The 22,088-nt window shown below is 47.0% G+C and overlaps 1 long non-coding RNA gene across 1 annotated transcript; it reads right to left on the reverse strand.

The window, feature by feature from the left end:
• Positions 1-19,471: 19,471 nt before the first annotated feature.
• On the reverse strand, positions 19,472-22,082 carry LOC123522241. The gene is made up of 4 exons (XR_006680519.1): positions 21,574-22,082; positions 20,615-20,653; positions 20,304-20,390; positions 19,472-20,207 (listed from the first exon to the last, which is right to left on the reverse strand). It is a non-coding gene; the product is annotated as an uncharacterized LOC123522241 (long non-coding RNA).
• Positions 22,083-22,088: the final 6 nt, after the last annotated feature.

Raw genomic sequence — 22,088 nt, forward strand, 5'->3', positions numbered from 1 at the left:
TAAAGAAATGAATTCAATGACCACAGGACTCAGCATTTCCACTCCTAAGTATGTAACCAGACACCTTGAAATCAGAGACTAAAAAATAACAATCATAATAAGACATCCACCGCTGTTCACTGCAACACTATGCACAGTAGTCAAAAGGCAGAAACAAACTAAGGGGCTACCCATCAATGGTTAAATAATACAGAACACATACAATGAATCACTCACTACTCAGCCAGTAGAAAGAAATGGAGTCTGGATGCAAGCTGTCATACGCAGGGAGCTTGGAAACATTGTGCTGAGTGAGCTATATCCATCATAGAGGTCTAACCACTGCATAACCTCATTTATTTAGAAAGACAAGAAAAGGCAAATGTGTAGAGACCAACGTTTATTAGTGGTCACCAGTATCAGGAGGGGAGGGGAGAAAAGCGCTAAGGGTCACATTGTTTAATTGTAGGGTTACACAGCCAATTCTTGTCATTGCTGTCAAATTGTACACCTATAATAGGTTGAATTGGGAAAACTTATGTGACAATCGATTCAAAACAGTGATTTTAAAAAAGTAGTTTCTGAGGTTGTTTATGTACAGCCAAACACCAGTGGGATCTGGTTTGTTGGTGTGAAGGTTTAGGGTCACGGTTTCATGGGATCTTTACAGAGCTGGTGCTTCTATCGCACCTCCTAGCTCACTGTGTCGAGCCTGAGGTCTTCGAAGCTTGGAAGGGGACATCCAAGCACAGCGAAGAGTTGCTATTCACCTGAAGCCATACAGAAAGATGGAGAGTCAGGAATAGGAGGGGCCTATGGTGATGGTTTCTCAACCTATGGGTCGCGACCCCTTTGGGGGTCAAACGACCCTTTCACAGGGGTCACCCGATTCATAACAGTAGCAAAATGACAGTGATGAAGTAGCAATGAAAGTAATTTTATGGTTGGGGGTCACCACCACATGAAGAACTGTATGAAAGGATCGCGACATGATTGAGAACCACTGTTTCTAGAAAGAGAGAGAAGAAAATTGTGGAACAAAATTCAAAATCATAAAGGAGACCAGGTATCGGTCAAATAGAATCTAGTGGGACCCCCCCAAGACTGTGGTCCTTCCTCTTCAGCACCGAACTGAACTCCGCGGGCACACACCCCCCCAACCTCCTCCACCCAACCCCGTGTTAGAATAAGCGATCGTTTCCCATCCAAAGACAGCATTTACCCAAAGACAGCGCCAGAGGGCTTGGAAGGAAGGAGAATGGAAACAGGACACAGAGAGGAAGTGGGATCAGTGGCCGTAACACATGGGTTGGTTGTCCTGAGTCCACAGGGACTTGGCGGGCCAGGCACCCCTTGCTGTCTTCCAGCAGCGTGGCACCTCCCCCCAGGCAAGCAGTCCACGTGAAGACCCTCTACTGCTCTGCGGCTACTCTTCCCTCCTCGGCTCCTCCGGCAGCTTGCAGAGCTCAAGAGTGAATTTGTGTTACTGGGTTAATGTGGGAACGCGTCATCCTCCCAAGGGCAGATGTGCTTCACTGATGGGGACCTTTACCAGACAAGATCTTTTCCCCAGAGCTGAGTGACGCAGAGAGCCCCCCCAAAAAAACAAGAGGCCACCCTGGTGCTGGTCTCACTTCCTCTATTCCACCCCCATTTCCTCCTTCATCTCATCCACTCGCTTGGCACAGCTGACAACAGCCTCGGGGGGCCCCACTCAGCGAGTGCCAGCACCCCACCCTCCGAGGCCAGTCTGCCAGAGGCGCCGTACCGAAAGTGAAAGAAAGGGTTGGAAGCGAGGGGAAAAAAAAAATAAAACCTCTGGAAGGGAAGAACCAGCTGGCAGATTGTTGGAAAAATTCCCCGGGGCGGGAATTCCCAGCCCTCAAGGGCTATGCCAGGCTGAGGAAGTTCTTAAAGGAAAATCTTGAAATTCATTCTTCAGTTGCCCCCAGTTCAGGGAGGCAACTGGGCCCCATCCCAAAGCCCTGCCCTGCCCCAGAGTTGGAGTCGAGTTTCGAGGGTCAAAGCAAAGCTGGGGTGCAGGGGGAGCAGAGGGTAAGAGAGACTGAGGGAGCATGGGCCTGTGGTTGGGGGCAAGAGGAGCCTAAGGGCATGGGGCCTTCTGGGATCCCAGGGGTTGCGGCTTGGCAGGGACAGGGCCTTCCCTACAGGCCAGAGAAGGAAGAGGAGGGGAGGAGGTCTGGCAGCCTGGTGGCCAAGCAGGAGAGTGTGCAGGTGTGGGGAGGGGCACTCTATGAGGATAGGCTGGCAGCAGCCTGACAGGAGCAGCCAAAAACTGCTGTAACTCAGGCCAGAGTGAGAGCGTGCATCCGTTCAGGAAACACGGAGGCACCCTGGAAGAGGTTGAGCCGGGACTCCGGCACGGGTGTGGCCCTGGCCGACAGGCTGGGAGACCGAGGCAGTGGTATGAAGGCAGCCTGCAGGCCGGCCACCAAGGGTGAAACACGTTGGGGTTCTGCGATCCGGCTGGGCGCGGTGAGCACTCCGTGGTCTCTGAGTCTCAACTGATGGCATTGCAGGGGCCACCAAGATGGATGGTAGCAAAGCCGAGTCTTCCACCCGAGCCTGGGAAGTCCTAGAACTCCCTGCTGTGTCCTCAGGACCTGACGCCCCGGAAAGGCTCCGCCCCACGGAGAAATTGTAATAGAAAAAAGCCTGCACGATGAACCCCCAGGGAAGGAACGCGCTCTGCAAAGTCCGTCATTCCAAACAAGGGATGGCTAAGGAACGTTCCAAGCCCTACAGTTCTTTGTCTACACCCACCCCGCCCCTGTACGGTGGGCCTGCACCGTCTCCTGAGGCCCACCCCCGCCCACCCCTCCAGTCTCCTGCCTCTGCCCCCTGACCACCTCCACACACCACCCGAGTCACTTCCTAGAGCGCGGGGCCTGCCCGCTCCCCACCTGGTCATTGCTGACAGCAGAGGCTGCATCAGGGTTCGGAGCACGGGGTCTGAGTTTGAATTCTGGCCCTGTTAACTCTGTGCCTTGACTTCCTGGTCCATGAAACAGAGAGCGTAAAGGTCCCCGCTTCGTGTGAGGGTTTCAGACGAGTAAAGAAATACGGGGTGCCTGAGCGGTGCTTGGCATGGAGTCGGCTTTCAACAAGCAGTTAGCTTTTGTTATTTATAGGGGCTCTGGTGGAGCAGCGGTTAAAGCACTCAGCTGCCAACCAAAAGAAGTCAGTGGTGCTAGCCCACCAGCTGCTCCTTGGGCGAAAGATGCGTCCTGTTTTGTAGAGATGACAGCCACTTCGTCTCCCTCTTCTGGGCTCACTGTGGGTCGGCCAGTGGGCGTAATGCGGGCCATCCAGTTATTATTTACATCGCTGTTGATCACGAGACTGGGTAGAGGAGAGACTTTTGTTTGGGTCACAAGTGTGTCCTGGTGGGCGGAACACCACCTAACACAGGACGGGGTGGAAATGACGCTACATCCCCATCTCTGTGCTGTTGCCCATGCCATCCCCTCTCGAAGGGCCCCTGAGCCCTGCTCACGCAGTTTCTCCAAAGCTCCACCGCCCAGCTCTGGCTTCCCCTGCCCTCCCCCGGGAGCCCCACCCGGGGCTCGGAACCTGCCCCAAACAGGCGCTCAGGAAAGGCTCTGCGGTTTGTGGATTGGCTGGGAGGTGGTGGTGTGTTTTTTTTAAGGCTTGAGCTCCAAAACAGTGTTTCCTTTATTCGTGCCCTTTCTCTTGTGGTTTTGACATTCAGAGAGGGCTTCCCAGGTGAGGCCACCTGAAGAACCAGACATGCGGTTGCCCAGCTGCCCTTCCTGGGCTTCCAAATGGATCGAGTTGAGAGACTCAGCATCTGCCTGAGAAATCGGAGCCAAGCCGCTTTCCACCACCCCACGCCTCCTCACCCCACCCCTCTCCAGGATGGGGGCAACAGCTGCCTGGGCCTGGGCTGTTGATGTGCTAAAAAAAGAAATTCCATGGTGACCAGTTGACTCCGGCCAGCTTTCCATGTGAGACAGTGGCTTAAAAGTCATCTCTGATGACAGCCGGCGGCGCTCTCCACCCAGGCTTCGAGAAAAACAAAGAAGGAAACAAGGGAGACTTGAGCAGCGGGAGCCGGAGTATGAGTCAGTACTATAAATGGCCCGGAGTCCTGCACCTACTGTCGGAAGCCGCCGTGCATCTCCAAGGGCAGCCGCCTCCCAGCTCACTCCGGGCAGGCATGCCCCTGCAAACTCTCTCCTGGGAATGAGAGGGCCCGCTCAGAACTCCACGGAGCGCTCCCCACACCGGACTCGGAGCTTGCCATCAGCCCAACCCTCGGTTTCAACATTAGTTTCTTCATCTGTCAAGTGACATCTATGGGTTTGTCGTCACTACTATCAAAGGCCAGCTGTCCAACAGTGCCCTCCAGGCAGGCATGCCCCGGCAAACACCCCTCCAGAACTCAGCACACAGCACTTCCTGAGAAAGGTCCTCTTGGAAGACTGGGGGCAGGGAAAGGCAGGGCCATGACCTTGGGCAGAGCCTGAAATGGACACAAATGAGGTGCTCTGCGGGCCTCTACACAGCCGGAATCCGTAATCTCTGGACTCCCATCGGCGAACACGCATCACAGGCTGGGCCTTCTGTCTTTCACACACCAAACTCGAACGCAACCCACTGCCAGCCAGCAGACCCTACAGGAAAGGGGAGAGCCGCCCCTGTGGGTTTCCGGGGCTGTAACTCTATCCTGGAGTAGAAAGTCCCCTCTTTCTGGTGGTTTTCAACTGCTGACCTGGCCCAGCTCGTTATCCGCTCTGCCAGCCAGGAGGGTAGGCCTGATCATGTTGGCCACTTTACAGATAGGGAAACAGAGGATCAGAGAGACTGGTTCTCCCATAGAGGGTGAGAGTTGGTGAGGCTGTTGGAAGGCAGCCCTACTGAGTGAGGGCACACAGTGCCCTGGGGAGCTCAATGGGGCTTACACTAGCCTGTCAGAAAGAGGTGACAAATCCCCTCCCAGGGCTCTAACGAGTTCAGTGAGACCCATTAGCGGGCCAGGAAAACTCCAAATATCTTCATCTTCACTGCCATTGAGTTGTTTCCAAGGTGTCAAATCCCCACGTCCCTGCGGTCATGATTGGAGCCTCACAGACTCTCTTATCTGCGTGAGCTTTGCTCTCTAGTCCTATGGACCCGGGAGAAGGGCTTGCTGATAAGGAAGACACTGCCCAGTTTATGGTCTCCTCCCAGTCTCTCTGGCGACACCTGAGCTGGCCACTCCTCCTCTGCACACACTCACGCCCACCCCCCAGTCACTCTCCTTCACACCCTCACACGCCACACCCACAGAGACATCCACACATATGTAGTCACACAGACGCGTTCACACCCACAGTCACACCTGCACATACACACTCTCACCCGGCTCTGTGGTGTGGAAGACTGCCAGACCTGGAGGTACACTTTGTAGAAAACCCCATTTGCCTCTCTGACTGACCTGCCCAAGCCATTGTAGAGACTGGCTTCTGCCCCACTTCAGGCTTGATGAATAAAGGAGCCATAAATACAGGGCCCATCGGCCTCCCCAGACTCAACTAGAGTTGAGCAGCGGATCCCAGGACTTTGCACCAGTCATGCTGCCACCTTGTGGCATGAGCTTGCATAGGCTCTGAGCCCAGGGGTTACCCGCTCCCCAGGAAGGTTCTGGAAGCCAAGTATACTGTTACATGAAGTCTGCATCCAACTGCCCCTTCTACAAATGGGCAAGTGAAGTATTTAAAATCTCCTTTTCCCTCACCTGACCCTTTGAGTCACCAAAAGATTATGGTTTCAAAAAAAAAAAAAAAGATGGTTTCACAGGCTTACCTTCAGGACCATAGCCCACATGGTGATTGACGGCCTAATCTGTATTTTCTTGACATTTAATAGTGGACATGGCTCCCCCTGGGTGGGGTAGAAGTGACCAAAAGTGACCGAGTGACCCTCTGCCACTAACTGGCCAAAAGAATACCCTTCACTTAGGTGAGGAGCCCTAGCGATGGAGTGGGTAAGTAACACATTGGGCTGTTAGCCACAAGATCAGCTGTTCGAACCTACCAGTCCCATCAAGAGATAAAGAGGAGGCTTTCCATGCCCGTGAAGGTCAATGGTCTCGGAGATCCACAGGGTCAGTTCTGCTCTGTCTTCCAGGGCCTCCGGGAGGCAACATTGAGTTGGTAGCAGGGACTAAGGCTGTGGTGGGTCTGTCTGTGGCCTTCAGGCTGCAGCTGGGGTGGACGGAGGTAGATGTGATGTGACTGACTGTCCCCTGTAACCTCACTGGCGCCCAGCCCAGCTCTGAGGACACCCAGGATGTGTGCAGTCCAGAGTCAAGGGGCTTCAGAGGGGCAGGTTTTGTCCAGCCTCTTATTTCCACTCGACTTATTTTCCGCCCCAGGCACCGTGGGAGGCGTGCACCCATTTCCTTCTTAGGTGTAGCTGTAGTTCTGTGTCCTGAAGAGCCGCGCTGTGTGGGCATGGGTTTTCACTTGACATAAGTGCAGACAGCTCTTTCCACCCAGTTGTTTGCAAGCTCTGAGCTGCCCCTAAGCACAATCCCCCCACCCACCCTCCCACCGTCACATATGGTTGCCTGATGTGTCCTACAAGCATTGCTGTCGGTTGTTTCTCTTACCATGTGACACTCTGAACGTGTTATTATTGAATGCATTGCGTTAATGATGAAAACGGGCCGGCAGGTGACGGCCTTATAGGTAGCACTCCCTGTGTTAATGCTTAGGGAAGGGACTGCACTTTTCACCATGTTTTCTTTTCCGGAATCCAACCCAGGAATGTAGACCTGGGTGTCCCAAACTGGGCCTGAGCTCAGAGGCCTGCACCCTCACATCACTTTTGTTACCAACTGATCAGAAAGACGCCTCGGTGGATCCTTCCCCTCTGGTTCCTCACACGTTCAACGGTGGGTTAAAACACGAAGACCTTCCTAAGCCTGTCCACCTTGACTACCTCGTGGCAGACCCTCAGAAGCAGGCATCCTCAAACTGCGGCCAGAGGACATTTATCCAGCCCGCCAGGTGCTTTTGCTCCGTTTTTTTACTTCAAAATAAGAAATGTGCAGTGTGCATAGGAATTTGTTCATAGTTTTTCTTTTGAAACCCTAGTCCGGCCCTCCCATGGGTCTGAGGGACAGTGAGCTGGCCCGTTTAAAACATTTGAGGACCCTGCTCAGAAGCTTGTTATCTGGAATTTTCTACTGCCAGGCCTAGAACGCATTTGTTCATATAATCAGTTTGTATCAAACGCCTACTCTGCGGCCAGATCCTCTGGGCTCTTAACACCAGCCCTCACCTACCCACTCTTAGCTCCAGCCCCCCCACCCCCCGCCATTGTGACATTAGTTCATAAAACATTTTCATTTTCTTTTCATGCCATTTGTTCCCCCGCGAACTTCTTGAAGACCCCCGTCTTGGAACCCCACCTCTGTGAGTTGGGCTAGACCTGATGACGGCCTTATGTTTGGCTTTTTGAGTGATCTGTGCTTATTTCCTAAAATAGCCATGGACCAGCCCCTTGGCTGAGGGCTACTGTGAAGCTCAGTGACTCACAGTCACACACACACAGTACCTGGCACTGACACCAAGTGCTTAGCGAGGCTATTGTTTTCCCACTGAAACCCCACAATAGCCCGATGCAGTAGCATAACTGGCACCATTTTACAGCTGAAGAGATCAAGGATCAGAGAGCACAGTAACTTGCCCAGGCTTGCAATCTGACTCTGAAGCTGTGCCCTTCCGCCAGACTCCCCACCTTGATCCCTGCCACAAGCCCTGGACTCTTCCCAAAGCCTCCTGCGCTGAGCTGAAGGATGAGAAGCAGCCCAAGGACCACTCATCAGCTCCTGGTCCTGGGAGTCTTCAGTTAGTCCTCATCAGCCTCCATCTCTATGCCCACTGAGCCTTTCCAAGAAAGAACCCACGCAGTGCAGGAGTTTCGTCAGAACCCATGTTCACCAAGCAACCGCTGAGACAGTGTCCATCCCTGTGTTGGGCCTAATAGCCCTCCTCGCTATGGAGACATGTCTGGGGGACCCCGGCAGGCAGGCCTTGGGGTCCAGTCCTGACTGGCATTCCCACACTTGTTTTGGCACCTGGCTGCTTGATTCCCCACCGGTAATGACTCTAACACAGGCTTCCAGCTAGACAGGGATTAGATACACGTCACTACGCAATCAGAACTGAAAGACAGTATTCTCCTAGAACTTATGCCGACCCTGCTGCACATCTCGATTCACATGACCTGGTGCTACTCTAGATCCATTGTCATCACGTGTATGCGATCACAAGGATCCCTGTTGGTGTAGCGGGTGATGCATGGAGCTGCTAACCGCAAAGTCAGCGGTTCAAATCCACCAGACCTCCTGAGATGAGGCTGTCTACACCTGTGAAGCGTTAAGGTCTCATGGGATAAGTTACTGTGTCCTGTACGGTTGCTCTGCATCGGCATCAACACAATGGCCATGCTGAGTGAGGGAGTAGGCACTGAATGGCACAGTGATGAACTGCTTGACTGCTAAAGAAAAGGTCTGAGGTTCAAACCCACCAGCCATCCCATGGGACAAAGCTGTGGCCGTCTGTGCCTTTGAAGACTGCCACCTTGGAGACCCCTTGGAGACCCCATGGGGCAGTTCTACTCCGTCCTAGCATCGCTCTCTATGCCTTGGAATCAACCGACTGGCAACCAGTTTGGTTTTGGTATGCACTGATCCTTTTTCCTTTCCAACCCAGTAAGATGACCATCTGACCTGCCACCCCACTTATGAAGAAACAGCCTTGGTGTGTGTGTGTGTTGTTGTTTTGCTGGACTCCCAGCATGCCATACCAGTACTAGAAGGGACCCCAGAGGCCATGGGAATCTGACAAAAGCAAGTTCTTCCCTAACCAGTGGTTCCAGGCCATGTCAGAGGCACGGCAGAAGGACACGATGATTTGGCCCAGGGGGCACAGCACGGAGAAGACAGGCTACCCTGCAAACATGTGCCACCCCTGCTACAGACGGACAAACTGAGTAAGTGAACACCTCCCCTGGCCCCACCTCAGGACCACCAGGAGGCTGAGCAGCATGCACACCCTGCTGGCACAAGATGGGTGGGGCGCAGAGTGGATCAGCAGGGTCCTTCCTTATGGGGATCGCGATCAGGGTTCATTGGCAGATAGGGTTCTCTCATTGGCATTCTATGGAACCATTCCAAAGGATTTCATCAAACCCGGAGCACAGCCCACAACCCACTTGACCTCACCCTCCTCTGTACATAGTTTTAACTGGAATGTGCTTCAGCCCTTGAAACTAACCCGTGTTTTTCTTTAGGAAAACAAAAATAATTTGCAGGGACTCCCCCAAGACAGCCATCTAGAAAACCAGTGTTAGCGACAAAAGGATCAGAAGAAAGCGGTCACAGATGAAAGCTGCAGCCTTCAAAGCAAAGGAAAAGACTGGAATGGGAGCACTTGTGTGCCCACAGGTAGGGCCAGACTCAGTGGCCTAGGGCAGTGCTGACCCACTATGTATTCCTGTGGAAGCCAAACGGAGAGGCCTAGAACCCCCAGCCCTAGCAAGTGGCTTTTTCACAACCTGTTCAATCCCAGGTCGGGGCAGACCATAAAGCAGCTGTTTGTGCAGTGGGGATTGGTTGCCACCTCGTGAGCTATCATGAGCTAAGTATGGTCTTATGGGCACCAGGCTCCCAGCCCGCAGTGGGGCTTGGGGACAGGAGGGGATTCCTATGTACAGTAAGAGTAAGATGACCAGATTTTAACACTGGTAAAGTGGGACACCACTGATAAAACTCATATCCTGATGAAATAGCCACATGGCAGCCAAAAACCGTATACCCTAGCTTTGTCGTGCATTCTTTCCAAAAATCAGGACATTTTTAAAACACCACGGGACACGGGAAAAATTATTCAAAAGCGGGACGTCTGGTCACCTTAAGGTACCAGCAAGGGCCTGTGTGGTTGTGGAACACAAGTACGGGGCTTGGCCTCACAAGGCTGTGGGTTGCAAGCCAGGCTCAGCCTGCACTTCCTCTTTCCTGAATTCAGTTTCCTCATTTGCAATCTGAGGCCACGACACCACCTAACAGCACCTAAGCACAGACGAAGAAACTTCCCACCCTAAACACACAAAATTTTAAATGAAAATTTAAAAAGAAAAAAATTTAAAGAAAAACAACTTAAGAAAAGCTGAAACAATTGGGTGTCTTTCTTCCGGTTTTGTTGGTCATTTTTCTACCACGGTCATGCATGACTTTTGGCTGAAGGAGTAGTAATGAAGAGTGGGTGGAGCCAACGATGTGGCGGCATCACTCAGGGTCTCTGTGCCAGGTGCAGTTGTTTGTTGGTGCTTTACATATGCACTGACCTCATCGTTTTGTCCCAACAGGCCTGGAAGGGAAGTGGTGTGGCTTCCACCCCACAGCTGAGACCGAGCTTCCTGAAGAGGAGGGCGGCTTCATCCTGTGAACCCATGTGGAGGGCCAGGAGAGCCCACACCAATGTTTGCTGGCATTGCTGAGGTCAGGACCCCAGCTCTGAGGAAACAGGACCTTCCCCTGAAACATTACCACAGTCCTGAGAAAAGCCTTCCCTACAGGAACAATATTCTAGAACCTGCTTCAAGAGGACCTACGCTGTTATTTGGGTTTTTTTTCAGACTGTTATTATCCAACAATGATATTATCTAATACCGATTCCTTGTGGTATTATTTAAAACCACTGAGAATTATTAAATGATGGTATTGAAAAATACAAAAAAAGAGAAAAATACGGCCGGGCCTTAGGAAGGTTGAGAACCACTGGATACGTAGAGCCCAATTCAACCTACCACAGAAATGTATAAAGTCAATTGGTAATATCTCAAGCTTGTCAAGTGTACCTGATGTTATAGCAATAACGAAAGTGTATAATATCAAATATAACAAAGGGCTGACTCTGACTTTGTAATTCCAGTCATTTACCTCTTAACATGTTCCAAAAAATTAGAAATTATACATTTTTATTTATGACTTGCTGATGAAAATCTAGTTCAAGGTTGAAATTTACCTTGATGCTTGGCATTGCATATTGTTCAATAAAACTATATATACTATCTTCAAAAAATAAAAATACGGCCAGGAAGATGCCAAATGTATAAACTTCCAGTCACTTGTGTAGGGGGCCCTGAGCTGCTTGGGGTGGGTGGTGGGAAAATGTAGAAAGGCAGTCGGATGGCGACCCCATGTCAAACATGATGTTACTGGATTGTTAAGCAATTGAGTTGGCCAATGTTTTGCTATAGACTTACATAATTTTTAAAATGGCAAAACTTACTTCTGCATAAAAATCTAGTTGGCCACTTGCTTTCTGCTACTGGATAGCAATGCAACTCGTTCTGTAAACATTCGAATTGTACGGTAGTGAGAAACAGCTTTTCATCATGACTTCCGCCAAACGATTGCTTCAAAGAACCATTGAAGAGCACAGTGCATTTTTTAAGGTCCTGGCATTTTATAAGAAGATTCATGAGATTTCTGAAGTCCTGTGAGTGGGTAGTCTCCTGTGCCCCAAGCCACCACCTGTTGTCAACATGTCTGAGGCCAGTAAGGGCCAGCCCTGATAAGGCTGCGCCCCACCCCATGCTGCCCCACCCTGATACCGAAGCTGGACTGATGAGGCAACAGGAGCCGCTCTGAGCAAAGGAGCAGAAAGGAGAGCTCTGCCGGTCTCACGCTCAGATGCCTGTTGCTCAAGAGGCCTCCGCTGAGCCAGGGAGGGCCGCCATGCAGGGCACATCAGGAGACAGCCTTGGAGCCCGGCCCGGCCACAAGTTGCTGGATGAATCAGACCTTCAGGGACTCCTTGAGTCAACTATTATTTGCCATCGTCTGCTGAAGCGTTATCTGGCAGGGAGATGGGCAAGTGGCCAGGGCCCTCTCAGGGTGAAGGGTTAACCAGCCTGGCTGGGGCACACTGCCAAACATCACATGCCACGGCAGATCACACAGAAAGGGCACTGGACTAGGAGTCAGGAGGCTTAGAACCTGTAGAGGGCCCCTGTGGGTATGAATTTAGGGCTGCTGGGATTGCTTAAAAAAAAAAAAAAAAAAGGAACCATTTGCAATGACGTCTCTGTACAACAAAGATACTTTCGTTCCCTTCAAAAAAATGTTTAGCTACTTTTGTGGTGGTTGTTGATGGTGTTGATTTGTGACTTAAGAGCATCCCATGTGTGACTCCAGTGTGTTGCAAAGGAGCCTAGGAGAGTGGGAGGGGGCTGCAACAGCTAGCACTCAGTCACTGACTGAATGGTTGGCAATTTTCTCAAGCTGACATTAGCTCCATGGGAGAAAGAGAGGTCTGGGAAACGTGGTCCTGGCCTGGGAAAGCCACATGGGACAGTTCTACACTGTCCTTCAGGATTACTGAGTCAACCATCTTGACAGAATCTGAACTCCAAGCCAGAGTTCTCTCCCCCCTAGAGCCCTGAATCCAAACTGCCATCCTTTGGGTTACCAGCTAAGCACCAACTCTTTGCCCTACCCAGGAGAGGGAGCTTGGGCTTGGCTCCTTTTTGAAGCTGGAAGGTCATCATCCTTGATGACATAACCCTAGCATGACACTAACCCTCCATTCCGCACTCTGGATGAATCCTTAAGTTTTCAAACTTGCCAGTCTACACAAAGCTTCCCTGCCTTGGTGGCTCTTCTCTCAATATAATCTTCTCCCTGCAGAATTTCTAGACAGCCCGATTTATCAGCACTTTACACAAGTAAGGGCAATCCCACAAAACAGAGCATGGTTTGGGGTCTAAACCCGGTTTTCATTTGCCAAATGGAGTAACACAACTTCCCTCAAATGGGTGGGGAGGTTTAAGTTAGCTAGTGTTATACGTACATGTACAGAGCTTAGCAAAGCATTTGCAAACGAGAGCCCAAGCAAATAGTCTTTTTTTTTGGGGGGGGGGGTAAATATTGTCGTCGTTCTTTTATTAAGTCTCCTAGTGGAGACCGCTTTAGGGTCAAAGAAATTCAAATCTACTCAACAGATAAAGTGAGTGACCTTCAGCAGTTTTTGACCAAACGGTTCTCAATATAGCAGTACTGCCTCCTAGTGGGCAGTTGGGAAAATGGGGGCTTGGAGGTTGTCATGGGAGCCTAACAGTAATTTGGGAGAAAAGGAGAGATAGTAGGCATATAGCTACTAAGAATTGCTCGTTATCCACAGGACTGAGCCCACCATGGGGATAAAATATAATTTTTTTAAGTTTTAGAAAAGTCTTGTATTTAAGGTAAGACTATTGTGGAGCTTAAGTGGAACAAAGGCAATGTTGAGAAATAAGTATTACGTACTGTCATTTGACTGAAGAACTCGGCACGCTGCAGGTTAGGTGTTGGACTGCTAGCCTCAAGGTTCAAGGGAGAAAGATGAGGCAATCTGCTTCCAAAGAGTCTCAGAAACCTATGGAGTGGTCGGGTTACTGTGTTGGAATCAAATTTTCTCCTATCCTATTCCACTTCTAAAGGACCCTGGTTAAGTAGTGGTTACACACTAAGCTGTGAGCTATGAGCTTAGCACTTCAAAACTACCAGCTGGTCTGTGGGCAAGACAGGGCTTTCTATTCCTGTGACCAGTTAGTCTTAGAAACTCATAGGGGCAGATCTACCCTGCCCTATAGGGTCGCTATTTGGTTTTTACTTCACTTCTATCATACAATAAAAACTATTTAACACTGATGATGACGTACCAGGAACTGGTTTAATGTATTACTTAACCTGATTTATAATTTTAACCCAGTTTATTCACTTACCTCTCATAGCAAACCACCCCCCTGCCCCACCTCCCTTGCTATCACACTACTGGATTTTATGATCACCCTGCACCATAACAGGAGTAATTTTGACATTACACTTACAAATAACAGCCAGCTAATTTGTGCAAACATATTTCCTAGTGTTCTCCAATTCAGAAGTCTGTTATTTTTTGTGGCATACCCACCACCCTTTACCATATTCCAGTAAGTTTGGTCTATTATTTCCTAATCCTTTTTTATTCGGGTGTTTGCCTGAGTCTTCGCATGTAATTTGCCCCGAGGTCAAGTAAGGAATGACTTCGAATGGATCAGGTATCTGGGTGTCTCTAGCAGTCAGTCATACATACTGAAACACCTTTTTCTTAGTGTTTTAGCTTTAAGTCAAGGAGGCCCAAACCCATGCACTTTTTTACTCTAGCGTCTTGAGTTACTAAGGCATAACCCATGCGACAGGATTGATGAAAAAGCACCATCTTAAATGATGGTGCTGTCAGGCAAGCATTGGACTGCTAAGCACAGGTAGATGCTTCAAACCCACTAGCCTCTCTGAAGGAAACAAGCGAGGCTGAGCTATGTAGAGTGGCAGCCCTGGAAACCCTATGCGAGGCCGCTAAGCTTCAGAATTGACTCAACGGTGTGGTTGTTTACAAACTTGTGTTCAGCATATGGTTTGGCTCCCTTCCTACCTGTCTACCTGAACAAAGAAAAACCACCTTTACCCAGCGGCTCAGTGACACCAAGATATCCAGAGGATGCTGGGAGTTTCTGGGCCAGTGGCTCCCTACTCTTCCCAGACCCCACCCTTGATGTGAGGTCTGAGGGACGAAACGCGCTGCAGAGGAAGAAGAGCTTGTGGAGTACCCTCCTGTCCCTTCAGCTCCACAGCCCGCCTAACACATCTAGAGCTGCCTGTCCCAGCACGGCTGAGAAACAAACACGAGGGTGCGGGTTCAGGAGGCATAGAGCAGACTGGTTCCACACACAGGGATCCCTGGGGGAACTGGGGTGGGGCAGGAATAAATAGGCCCAAAGTAGCCAAAAGCTGGTGTCACCATTACTTCCCTTTGATTATGTATCAGGACAGGACCTCAGCCATGATGGGGTAGTTACAAACTTGGCATCACCCATCACTCTGGCGACTTTTCACCCACAACCCCAAGACTTATACCAAATGCAACTGATAACATCTTGACCATCTTTTGTTACCTGGATTTTATTGGAAGCAGAGGCTCTTTAAGAAAACAAATCACGTCCCATAGGTTTTCTTAAAAAAAATTTTTTTAATGTTTTTAAAAATTAAAAAAAAATCCTATTAGGACCATTGTGGGATCAAAGATCTTAAACTGCACTGTTCATTGGAATTATCTGACAAATTGTAGGTACCCAGTTCCCACTGCAAAGTAGGTCAATACTTTTGGTTAAAAAAAAAGACTTCCCTAACAACAGATAAGCAAAAAATGTGGATAGCTGAATCCAGAATGATCTCATTTGGAAATTCCATTTTAAAGGAGTCATCTTATGCAAGCTTACCGCTCTGGTGTAGTGGGCTATGCATTGAGCTGCTCAACCCAAGCTCAGCAGTTCTAACTCACCCACCAGTTCTTTGAACAAAAGGCGTTCTCCTCTGCTCGACAGGGTAGCAATGAATTAAACTGGACTTGTGCTTTAAAACCAAAGAGGAAATGTGCCCCGGCAGCCATCTGTCTGGACACAGAATTACCTTGTGTGGATGTCATTTAAATAATCTTTTTTAAAAAGGCCTATAGTTACACCTAGCGAGTTGGGTTTTTTTAACCTATAAATTTTAGGCTTTAATGAAGTCTTAATACACACTAGACCTGCAGAGCAAAAATACGTTAATCACAAAAGGGAAAACTATAGTATGACCTCACGAGGAAGTTTTAAAGACAATTCCATTTCCCCCATTAACTTTTGAAGCTTCCTTGTAGATTCAAAAACAAAAGCCAAACAAGGCAAATGTACAGAGATCAAAGTTCACTAATAATTATCAGGAGCAGGAGGGAAGTGGAAATGGAAAATGTGGAGGGGAAAGAGGGGAGACAATGGTGATGAAACACATTAAGGGCAAGGTTGCACAGCTATTACAGTAGCAGTCAATGTTGGCTAACAGTTAAAAAACAGAAGCTGAACTGGCTGGCTGTGATTTATGACACTAGTGCAGGTGCTAAGGCTTTATATGCACTAAGGTTATCACAATGTGAAGCTTTTTGTTTCTGCCATGGCGAGTCTGCATACTTACGTGGTTTCCATTTCTCTAACCCACTGGGTTCCCAAAGTTATTTGCCCTACCATTACCTTCTCCAAAAAAGTTTTTATTGTGTCCCCATGGTGATTAAAAGCATTTGTACTCTAGTCCATAATCTAGGATATGTAGCCATCTCCTTTCCAGAGCCCTTCTTGGTTACAAGCCATCCATGCTTTATAGCGTCTTCCTTCAGGATTCCATTTTAAATGCATAACTTGGGAAACCAGGTCTAAAGGGCCAAGACCAGCACTGGAAGGGTGGTTTCCTCAATAAAGCTCGTGGGGGACTGACTGCCAGCCATTGACAGGATACAACTGCCTCTGGGTTTTTAAGGCCCAACTTTTCACAGGAGTAAATGCCTTGGCTGTCTCCCAAGGAGTGGTTGGTGGGTTTGAAAGGCTGCCCATTTTGTGCGCCCATAAAAAAGGTACAGCTGACCCTACTACAACCCACTACATTGCCTCTGGCTCATGGAAGAACAGGAGCCTTTCTCAACAATGCAGACTTTTAAGACGCCCGCGTGACTGTTGTGTGCTTTGGCAACATCTATGAATTACCCTCTGCTTCCTTTGGAGTCCGGGTCTTCATAACCTTCTGAAACAGACCCTTTACCTTGAAATCACCTTTGGAGCCTTAGTCAAGGTTGTTTTATGTGGGATCTCAGTGCCATAAACTGTTCCCCCGGCACAGAAAGTATCAGCACTCTAATAAAATGAAGTAGATTGCTGGGGACTTGTGTCTACAGCCAACCCATTGCAGATGTTTGGGATTCTAGTGGCAATGAACTGGAATGCAAGTGCCAGTACTTTTTGACTTCTAGTGGAAATTAATGCCTTAATTTGAAACCTTAATGTCACGGTTTCATGGTATATCCCAGACTATAAAGCTAGGGGTGTGTGGTCTACACAGCAGTGCAGTCCTTGGGTCTAAAAGCTTGCAAGCTGGCAGCCAAGGCACAATATGGTCAGTCACTTGCAGTGAAAATAGCAGGAAACCGTATGTGTGGCCAATTGCGTGTATGAATGGGGCTCTTTGCTAGCAGAATTGATGGTGCCCAATTAATATTTTGATAAAAAATTCTTGTAAGGTGGTTTCGAGTCTTTGTTAAAACTCAACAAAAAGAAAAAAAAAAAAACTCAACAAAAAGATTATTATGGGAACCTTTTAAATCCTGAACAAAAGGGACAAATAAGGAACAGAATTTCATACTTTCTGAAGTCATGAAGGGTCAATCAACCCTGGAAGCAATGACCCTGAGAGTTCTTTAAATCTTAAAACAATATTCCCTGACATCTTAAAGCCAAATAAGCTGAGCTTACCTAGTTTAATGTTTTCCTTGAACTTTATCATTTTAAAGTGTGAAGAGAGCAACCCCAAGGGTTCAATATGAACCGATGAGGGCCAGGCATTTCTATGCATGCAGAACTCAAAAGACAAGAATGGCAAGCTGAATTTGAACATGATCGAGGCTGAACTGTCCATGTTAAACCGGTTTTTTGCTCATTGCTTAAAGAAATAAATTTTAGAACGCTTTTTAATTTGAAAAAGCCAAGCTTCATCCTACTACTCATTAGAAATTCAACATGCATGACAATGGGGTCAAGACCTTAACCATACCGAGTCATAGCCTCAAATCAATGCCAACCCAGCTCATCAGCAAACTGTTTTACATACTAATGACCCAAAGTCACATTTATAGTTGCAGTACATGATATAAGTACAACCGTGTCACTGAATTTCCCTAACTGTAATCTTTATAGGAACTGGTGGAGCTATATGTCAATCACTAAATAGCAGGTCAACAGCCACTCAAGAGCAGAGTATTTGTGCTCTCATAAAAAATGTATAGCTGAAAAAAAAAGTATAGCTGACCCTATAGCGAGTAGTTATAAGTCAGTGGTGTTATATTTTTATATGGTCACAGAACCACTGCCAGGTCTGTCCTCCAACTGCCCTACTGGGTTGGTTCACATCTGGTGATGTAAACTAGCCTATGAGTGGGGTCTTTTTGTCTTGGTGTCACACTCCTTCAAGACTGGCTGTTGTCATGAAGATAGTGGTGGTTTCCATGTAGCTCCAACAAGTAACCACTACACCAACACTAGTAAAGGGGTAAACCACCCTAGAAAATTGAGCCAATGTGTCCTGCTCACTGTTATGATAAACACTATCCTTGACCCAGAGCTGTACAATGTACATCCAGACATAGGCTTATATATGTAAAAAAAACATGCCTACAGCAAAACTATACCTTACCACCTATGGAAGCCCTGGCTTTCTCATAAACTTTCTCTGCCAATTTGCTTTCAATCCCTCTTGGCTCAACTGAAGCACCCATAATGAACTGTGATTAACACGCCTGCTAACATTTAAACCAATTAAAACCCTTAGTCTTTTTAAAGTTATCACAATTTTAGGTAGACTTTGTAACTGTTTTCAGTAACCTTTCATGGAGAACTGAAATTTGTATACTGAAGAAAAACCCTCAAACTCACATTTCATACTAGCAAAGAATCAATTTAAATATACCATGACATTTTCTGTACTTACTCACCTTGGCTTTCTCCTAAAATGAGGGATATTTAGAGATATGAGAAAATACCTGAAGACCAGAGGCCCCAAAAGCCAGAGCCCCCAATAAATCAGCAATCTGACACCAACTTTCCTCTCTGAGATTTGGAGGTTTTGTTTTAAAAAGCCCTTATGAAGGGAACTCAATGCAATGACTTATCTCTTACTCGGGACAGTCAAATAGCACAAACCCAAACTATCTTGAAAGAGCACATTTAAGGAAACTAAGCCAACAAAACTGTTGCGTTTTGATTTAATCTAATTGCACACAAATGTGAACATTACAATTCCTGATTCTTAGAGGATGATTATGCATGCCTCCATATTATTCGTTTCTTCACGTTTACATCTGAACCACGTGGAATTTTACATCATGATGGATTAGTTCAGAATTGCCATGCAACACCTCAAAATTACACAGAACTGAAGCAATTAAAAAAAAAAACGTTTTCATGCTACTTGAGACTTTTAATGTGCAACTTACTGGGTTACAATGTACTCTAAGTCACTAAAAGCTTAGAAATAATGGTGGTTCACTAACAAATGGTTAACTACTAAATTACTTGGTAACAACTAAAATTCACTTCAAAGACTAATCCAATGCTTCCATTGTTTCTTAGAAAATAATGTAACCAAAAAAGAAAATAATGTACGCCATCTTTCACGGACAAGAACTATGGTGGTGGTGTATTCAACTGACTGTAGCTTACAAAATTATGCTAACATTTTATTACTTCAAAAGCACTTTACAAGGAAATATGTAAGTATGGCTTCCAATAGGAATGTTATACTTGGATTTGGTACCAAGCTCACAGATTTGAGTTTTGCAAGGAAAAACAGGCTTCCAAATTAAACAATTTATAAACCAAAACTTTAATCCCGACGACGTCCACAAAACATTACATTACAAATGACAGCATGAAAACAAATCTTGCACAGTAACCCTAAATTCAGCTCTACAATGTACCCTATTAAAACTGGCAGAACATTGGTATCTTGGATCGCCTACATTTTCCAAGTATGTGTTACAAAATACTTTTTTGTATACATCAATAACAAAGACTTTATGACCTAAAGCCAAAGTTAAAAAAAAAAAAACTCCTTAAAACTATCCAATTCAAAATGAACAGAGTAACTTCTGCACATGGTTGAAGACGAGGTTGGATTTATTTAAAACCTCTAACCTACTTTAATGGTGCAGCTACTTACTTTTATCGGGTGGCTTGTTCTCAGCTGCTCTCAGACTGCTCATTTCACTACAGCTGCCTTTTCCCAGCCACAGACAAAACAATAGAGCCATCGTTGCCACTTGTTTCCTCAACAGTAAACATCACACTTTAGCTGGGCGAGACTCAGAGGTTTATTATCAGTCTTATTCAAGACTAACTGAAGTTCAAAGCAAATTCAATTTTGTGTGGAGACAAAATTCCAACAGCTAAATATCTTTAAAACGCACCAAGGCTTCTGAAGACTCAAACACAACGTGACTTGTCTGTACACTCCTGTCAAATGATCCATTTCCTGTACACACTACACTCCGTCTGCAACTCCATCTTCTCATTTTCTTTCATTTGACCTAGATCGGCTAAGAAATAAAACAAAACAGCAGTCATTGAAACGGCTTCTTTTGAGGGACATGTTTTATATTTACATGATCTGCATCACCAGAGATCTTTCTTACCTACGAGACCTCGAGAAGGAGCGGGACGGCTTGTGATTTCTCTCCCGAGACAGTGATCTCTCTCTCCTCCGGTCTCGAGAAAGGGACCTAAACAAGGAGCCAAAATTAGGGTCAGCAACAAAATGGCCTTTAAACGAGTCTTTTTAAAAACGCTAAGTTGATTCTTTCTGAAAATCAACCACCCAGGATTTATATGCCACACTTATTCAAGGCCTGTTCCACAATAACCCCACCAATTGCCAAGAGCGAAGACAAAGAAAGCTGCTCTTCTTCCTGAGAATCTGGCCCCCACAGGAGGCACTTTGATTTACCTGCTCCGGCTGCGAGAGAAGCTTCTCCTCCTAGGAGATCTGAAAGCAGAAAGGGGAAAATTAGGTCACATCGATTACTATTGATGGCGAGAGGCCATTTCCCAACTTTTCAATCTCACTGTTGGGCCCAGGGAATGTGCCGAAGAACTGGCACCCATTGTCCAAAAATAAAAAATAATTAAAAAAAGAAAAATATATAAACTCATTAACTTTAAAAAGGAAAGAAAAGTATTTTTTTAAAAGGGGGGGCAAGTTCAAGGAACTAAAAAAGCTCAAAGTGAAAAAAGGCAGGTCATTCCAACCATGGATTCACTTTAATCAAGAATGCTTCACAGATCTGTCCAATGCAAAATTTTAGGTCAAACTAAACTCACTACCCAAACACCACACCAAAATGTAGTCCCCACAAGTAGTTCCAAAACAGTACCATAAGCCAGTATTTGGAACCCATGCAACCCAGAAGTCCATGACAAGACTTCGGTACCAGGTGGAGGGTGTACTTTTGTGGAAATGCGCTAGGTGTAAATACTGATGCCTTTATTAAGTGCTACATTAGAACTGCATTTGTGATTGTCACATTTAAGGGTGTGTTTAGGCTTATTCAAATTACCTTTAGCTCGCTCGGCCCACTTTACCCCAAAAATTTTTTAAAATTTGAAAACTGTTAGTAAAACCATTTAAAGGTGATAAGGATTCAACAAATTTCTGCTAGAAAGGTAAGCTTAGTTAGATATATTAAAATTTTTAGTTTGGCATCTCACACATGCAAATAAGTTTCACTTGAAAGTCTAGTTACATTATGAGTTCCCTATCACCCTTAAAAGTTTTATTCAAGCAATATATATGTACGTTACCATTCAATTATGCACAGCCAGCCTTTGATCCAGAAAAAGAATTACTTTAAGCCGCTTACTCCTTATTTTAACCAGCAGTAAACTGTATAAGCAGGAAAAACTTACTAGTTTTGGGTTTCAACAAGCTAGAAATGGTGAGGTGAGGCTGCCGGACTGACGGCCAGGAAGAATTTGCTGAAAAGGTTTTGCCAGATGTTGCGTTGGATTTAGTTGGTTGGCGAAGGGGGTGTTGTGGATTTTTCCTGCTTTTTGGTTAGCCGAAGGCTGTTGCTGTAGTTGTTGTGAAGACATTTGGTAAATAAACAGCTGAGCTGATTGGCCAGGAATGTGTGGGCGGTCGAGGTGGCTGCTGCCGATTTTGGTTAAGGTTGGAGAGAAGGCTGAGAGAAAACAGCATGCTCGGGAACCAAAGGGCGGTGCAACCTGGCGACTGGCCATGCCTGGGTCATGTGAAACGACACCAGCCAAGCTGAATGGGGCGCGCTGGTCACATGACGCTGAAAGGGGTAGTTGACTGGCTAATGCAGACTCAGAGGGTGGTGAGAAGAGACATGATGGTGACTCTGTAACGGGGTTCATTTTTATTAATAGATGGACCAAAAAGCACAAAAAAAAAAAAA

The sequence above is a fragment of the Echinops telfairi genome, unplaced genomic scaffold (assembly GCF_000313985.2).
Source record: "Echinops telfairi isolate 266 unplaced genomic scaffold, ASM31398v2 ScPeMD7_3533;HRSCAF=4204_1, whole genome shotgun sequence".
NCBI lineage: Eukaryota > Metazoa > Chordata > Mammalia > Afrosoricida > Tenrecidae > Echinops > Echinops telfairi.